The sequence below is a fragment of the Saimiri boliviensis genome, chromosome X (assembly GCF_048565385.1).
Source record: "Saimiri boliviensis isolate mSaiBol1 chromosome X, mSaiBol1.pri, whole genome shotgun sequence".
In the NCBI taxonomy this organism is placed as follows: domain Eukaryota; kingdom Metazoa; phylum Chordata; class Mammalia; order Primates; family Cebidae; genus Saimiri; species Saimiri boliviensis.
The window spans coordinates 57,590,576-57,597,292 of NC_133470.1; the positions used below are offsets into that span (position 1 = coordinate 57,590,576).

Consider the following 6,717-nt stretch of genomic DNA (forward strand, 5'->3'; position numbering starts at 1 on the left):
CCCAGGAGTTTGAGGTTGAGGTGAGCTATGATCATGCCACTGCACTCTACCCCGAGTGACAGAGCAAAACCTCGTCTCAAAACAAAAATAAAAGAAGCCAATCATATTTCTGTATGCCAGCAATGAGTACTTGGAATTAGAACATTTTTTTTAAAGGACAAGATTATTGAGTTTATTGATTATTGGTTCATATATTCATTATATGAACCAAACCAAATGCACCTTCTAATTCTTACTGATGTTTTATCACTTTGTTCCACTCCTCAGCTGTTTTTTCAAAAGCGACTAGAACAACCTGCCTTACCAAATATTCAGATTCATGCCTCAGCAAATTTAGATACTTTCAGGGCATTCCCAAAGTTCTATATGCAATGATGAATGGCCTCACGTTTGCCTGTCACTGAAACAATATTCCCCTTGCCTAAAATATATCCTTGCTATTCCTTCAAGAACCAGATTCTCCTTGTTCTATGGGGGAGAAAAACTAGCTAAAAAAAAGGATAAATGGGCCGGGCGCGGTGGCTCAAGCCTGTAATCCCAGCACTTTGGGAGGCCGAGGCGGGTGGATCACGAGGTCAAGAGATCGAGACCATCCTGGTCAACATGGTGAAACCCCATCTCTACTAAAGATACAAAAAATTAGCTGGGCATGGTGGCACGTGCCTGTAATCCCAGCTACTCAGGAAGCTGAGGCAGGAGAATTGCTTGAACCCAGGAGGCGGAGGTTTCGGTGAGCCGAGATCGCGCCATTGCACTCCAGCTTGGGTAACAAGAGAGAAACTCCCGTCTCAAAAAAAAAAAAAAAAAAAAGGATAAATGGTTTAAGAAAAAGTTCCAAATGAGTAGGTCTTTTATTGCATCATTGAAGTATCACAAGTAGGTCTTAGGTATGATAGTCATCTTAGGTATGATAGGCATCTTGTTTCTGTAGCTGGACAACTCCAAGGTCTTACTCATCAGCCTGCTGAATAGTTCCTTTTTCAGAGACATAGATACCATCAAAAAATTTCCGGATATCCTTGTTTTTAACTGTTGTAGCTTGCTGAATCAAAGCCGCTGAATTTGAAACAAGCTCAATGTCATTTCCTTCAAGGATTAATTCATCTTTCTGGGCTTGAGATACTGAACAATCAACACCTGGTCTCATTCGAACCCTGCGGATGTATTTTTCACCCAAGAAATTTCGGATTTCAACAAGAGACCCATTCTCCTGGATAACGACGTTGATGGGGAAGTGAGCATACACAGACCTCATCTTGTAACGGAAGCCCAGCCTAACACCCTTGATCATGTTCTGTACATGACTACAAATAGTCCGAACAGTAGCCAGTTCCTTTCGGTTACCCCACCATTCGTCAACCCGGAGCCTTTTTTTTTTCTTTCCAAGAAGATAGAGTTCTACATTGATGTGATTGAAGTCCCTCCGCAGGGTTCCTCTGGGGCCCTTCACGATAACTGTGCGTCCCTTCAGAGTAAAGTCGACATTTTCTGGAATGTCGACAGTCTGATTTCTGAGAATGGTCTTCATTCTCGCAGTAAACGCAGCAAAAAAGCAGAATTAGAACATTTTTAAATGCCATTTACAGTAATAGCACTGCAAATAAAATGAAGTACTTAAGCATAATCCTAACAAAATATGCATTTATCTTGCTGAAAACTATAAAACATTATTGAAAGAAATAAAAGATCTAAATAAATAGATACATTCTATATTTATGTTTTGGAAGTCTCAATAACATTAAGATGTTAGTCTTCTCCAAATTGATTTCCAGAGTAATTGTAATTCACGTTAAAATCCCAGCAGACTTTTTTTGTAGATATAAACAAGTCATTATCATATAAAAAAATCCAATTCCTTAATATCATCAACTATCTCATCAGTGTTCAATTTATCTTGATTGTCTTAACTTTTTTTACTGTTGCTTTTTTGAATTAGGATCCAAATGAAATCCATGTGTTACAATTAATTTATATAGGTCTTAAGTTCATTTCAATTATAGATTCTCCCCCCTACAATTCTGCGCTTGAAATTTATTTGCAAGTCAGGATTGAAACGATGTTCAAGTTTTGAAGATGAGGATAACCCAAAAACAGGGCTGTTTGTAAATTAGAGTTTTCCTTTCTTTGGATTTTTGTTGTATCCCATGGTGTCATTGAACATGACATGATGTTCTATTCTCTGTATTACTTTTTTTTTTTTTTTTGAGACGGAGTTTCGCTCTTGTTACCCAGGCTGGAGTGCAATGGCGCGATCTCGGCTCACCGCAACCTCCGCCTCCTGGGTTCAGGCAATTCTCCTGCCTCAGCCTCCTGAGTAGCTGGGATTACAGGCACGTGCCACCATGCCCAGCTAATTTTTTTGTGTTTTTAGTAGAGACGGGGTTTCACCATGTTGACCAGGATGGTCTCGATCTCTTGACCTCGTGATCCACCCGCCTCGGCCTCCCAAAGTTCTGGGATTACAGGCTTGAGCCACCGCGCCCGGCTTCAGATGACATTTTCTAAATTCTCTTGGGTCAGTTTGATCATTTAAATTTTTCCAAGAAACAGTCTATCTCCTTGACATTTTCAAACTTATTTGCATAGATTTGTACATTGCACTCTCAAGTAAATTAAAAATAAAAACCAATTTTCCATTATTATTCTTGCCCTAAATTTCAATTCCATCTTTACTACTAATCAAATTTCCAAGCAATTTGGAGCAAATAATTTACCTCTTTGGAGTCTCATTATCTCGCAAAATGGGAATAAGAATAAAAGCTACCTCATAAAATTTTTGTGAGGATAAGGTACAATAATGTATGTGAAATTAGTCTGTAAAATAGTAGAGTTCGTGCAGATGTTAATTAATATTTTTAACATGCTAGGAAACTTAAATGCAGTCACTTCATGTATGTGAAATTTCCTTTTAACCTTGAGCTGTTACCCTCAAGTGGGAAGATGGGGGATGAGACCTAGTATATAAGTGCCTTAGATAGTACAGTTGGTTGTGAGGAACAATGGCAGAGAATGTGGTTACGGATGCTAACAAGTGGGTACACGCAATGGTGGGAGTCAACAGAAGGTCTCCTTTGATTGCTTTTCTTTTCTTTTTTTTAAAAAAATTTTATTGCATTTTAGGTTTTGGGGTACATGTGAAGAACATGCAAGATTGTTGCATAGGTAGACACATAGCAGTGTGATTTGCTGCCTTCCTCCCCATCACCTCTGGGATTTCTCCCCATGCTATCTCTCCCCAACTCCCCACCCCCCGCTGTCCCTCCCCTATTTCCCCCAAACAGACCCCAGTGTGTAGTTCTCCCCTCCATGTGTCCATGTGTTCTCATTGTTCAACACCTGCCTATGAGCGAGGACATGCAGTGTTTGATTTTCTGCTCTTGTGTCAGTTTGCTGAGAATGATGGTTTCCAGGTTCATCCATGACCCTGCAAAGGACAAGAACTCATCGTTTTTGATGGCTGCATAATATTCCATGGTGTATATGTACCACATTTTCCCTGTCCAGTCTATCATCGATGGGCATTTGGGTTGGTTCCAGGTCTTTGCTATTGTAAACTGTGCTGCAATGAACATTCATGTACACGTGTCCTTATAGTAGAACGATTTATAATCCTTTGGATATATACCCAGTAATGGGATTGCTGGGTTGAATGAAATTTCTATTTCTAGGTCTTTGAAGAATCGCCACACTGTCTTCCACAGTGGTTGAACTAATTTACACTCCCACCAACAGTGTAAAAGTGTTCCTATTTGTCCACATCCTCTCCAGCATCTGTTGTCTCCAGATTTTTTAATGATCGCCATTCTAACTGGTGTGAGATGGTATCTCAATGTGGTTTTGATTTGCATTTCTCTGATTACCAGTGATGATGAGCATTTTTTCATATGTTTGTTGGCCTCATGTATGTCTTCTTTTGTAAAGTATCTGTCATATTCTTCGCCCACTTTTGAATGGGTTTGTTTGTTTTTTTCTTGTAAATCTGTTTTAGTTCTTTGTAGATTCTGGATATCAGCCCTTTGTCAGATGGGTAGACTGCAAAAATTTTTTCCCATTCTGTTGGTTGCTGATTCACTCTAATGACTGTTTCTTTTGCCGTGCAGAAGCTGTGGAGTTTGATTAGGTCCCACTTGTCTATTTTGGCTTTTGTTGCCAACGCTTTTGGTGTTTTGGTCATGAAGTCCTTGCCTACACCTATGTCCTGAATGGTTTTGCCTATATTTTCTTCTAGGGTTTTATGGTGTTAGGTCTTATGTTTAAGTCTTTAATCCATCTGGAGTTAAATTTAGTGTAAGGTGTCAGGAAGGGGTCCAGTTTCTGCTTTCTGCACATGGCTAGCCAGTTTTCCCAACACCATTTATTAAACAGGGACTCCTTTCCCCATTGCTTGTCAGGTTTGTCAAAGATCAGATGGTTGTAGATATGTTGTGTTTCCTCTGTTCTGTTCCATTGGTCTATATCTCTGTTTTGATACCAGTACCATGCTGTTTTGATTACTGTAGCCTTGTAGTATAGTTTGAAGTCTGGTAGTGTGATGCCTCCCGCTTTGTTCTTTTTGCTTAGAATTGACTTGGCTATGCAGGCTCTCTTTTGGTTCCATACGAAGTTCAAGGTGTTTTTTCCAGTTCTATCAAGAAGGTCTTTGGTAGCTTGATGGGGATAGTGTTGAATCTGTAAATTACTTTAGGCAGTATGGCCATTTTCATGATATTGATACTTCCTAACCATGAACATGGAATGTTTCTCCATCTGTTTGTGTCCTCTCTTATTTTGTTGAGAAGTGGCTTGTAGTTCTCCTTGAAGAGGTCCTTTACATTCCTTGTTAGTTGTATTCCTAGGTGCTTTATTCTCTTTGTAGCAATTGTGAATGGCAGTTTGTTCTTGATTTGGTTCTCTTTAAGTCTGTTATTGGTGTATAGGAATGCTTGTGATTTTTGCACATTGATTTTGTATCCTGAGGCTTTGCTGAAGTTGTTTATCAGTTTCAGGAGATTTTGGGGCTGAGACAATGGGGTCTTCTAGATATACAATCATGTCGTCTGCAAATAGAGACAATTTGACTTCCTCCTTTCCTATTTGAATACCCTTTATTTCTTTTTATTGCTGGATTGCTCTGTCTAGAACTTCCAGTACTATATTGAATAGGAGTGGTGAGAGAGGGCATCCTTGTCTAGTGCCAGATTTCAAAGGGAATGCTTCCAGTTTTTGCCCATTCAGTATGATATTGGCTGTACATTTGTCATAAATAGCTTTTATTATTTTGAAATACATTCCATTGATACCTAGTTTATTGAGGGTTTTTAGCATAAAGGGCTGTTGAATTTTATCAAAGGCCTTCTCTGCATCTATTGAGATAATCATGTGGTTTTTATCTTTGGTTCTATTTATGTGGTGAATTACGTTTAGAGACTTGCGTATGTTGAACAAGCCTTGCATCCCCGGGATGAATCCTACTTGATCATGGTGGATAAGTTTTTGATGTGCTGTTGCAATCGGCTTGCCAGTATTTTATTGAAGATTTTTGCATCTATGTTCATCGTAGATATTGGCCTGAAGTTTTCTTTTCTTGTTGAGTCTCTGCCGGGTTTTGGTATCAGGATGTTGTTGGTCTCATAAAATGATTTGGGAAGGATTCCCTCTTTTTGGATTATTTGGAATAGTTTTAGATGGAATGGTACCAGCTCCTCTTTGTATGTCTGGTAGAATTCGGCTGTGAACCCGTCTGGACCTGGGCTTTTTTTGGGTGGTAGGCTCTTGATTGCTGCCTCAACTTCAGGCCTTGTTATGGGTCTGTTCAGGGTTTCGACTTCTTCCTGGTTTAGGCTTGATTGCTTTTATTTTCTCAGTGAAGTAGGGGGCAAAGTTTTCATCTGAATTTCAGGACTGGAGAGGAGACATTGCAGATTTGAAGAGAAAGAAGGTATGAAAGAATCTTTAGGTGAGTGGGCAAGTAAATGGACTTAAGAAATTGGTGTGATCACCAGGCAACATTAAGGGTCTACGAAGATCTGTGGTCTCTTAAAGTGAGACCAGTCAGCTAAGTTGTGTGTTCTGCTCTGGTCATATTTAGCTGACCACGCAGACACCAAGTATAAAAAGTATTGGGTTTAACCAGGGCTGTATTTTGCCAAATGAATGAGACAAAAGCAAAAGTGGGGTAAGGGACTTGAGAACGTTGCAAAGAAATGATTGTGGTGATTGCCAGTGGAGTTTAAACTGAATAAGGAGAGAAAAGTGGAGATCGGGGGATAAAAGACAGTGAAACTTTGGCAAATCAGTGGATTGTAGGTCTCAATAGGATCAGAGCGTAGAAGGAGTGAGGTGGTCTTGTCTCTTTCCCTGAGCTTTTATTGCTTGATTTTTTCTTAGACCTTATGTCACATACATTAAAGCTTTGTGCTTTTCTGAGAATCCACACATAGACAGAAGTAGGAAATAATCTGGAGGGCTGGACTGAAGAATTAACTATATTTTAAATTTTGTAGGCTGGGAGACTTTACACCTATAATCCCAGGCTACATTATAGCCTTCACACCTATAATCCCAGCACTTTGGGGGGCCAAGACAGGAGGAGCACTTGAAGGCTTGAGTTTGAGGCTGCAGTGAGCCTCAGAAAATAAATAAATAAATAAATAAATAAATAAATACATACATACATACATACATACATCTGCATCCAAGTAGTTCAGATATTAGTGAGTCATCTACTCATCCTAAGGG

The 6,717-nt window shown here is 39.5% G+C and overlaps 1 pseudogene; it reads right to left on the bottom strand.

Moving 5' to 3' along the window:
• Nucleotides 1–922: 922 nt before the first annotated feature.
• On the bottom strand, nt 923–1,546 carry LOC101031871 (large ribosomal subunit protein uL6 pseudogene; annotated as a pseudogene).
• Between the last annotated feature and the right edge of the window lie 5,171 nt (nt 1,547–6,717).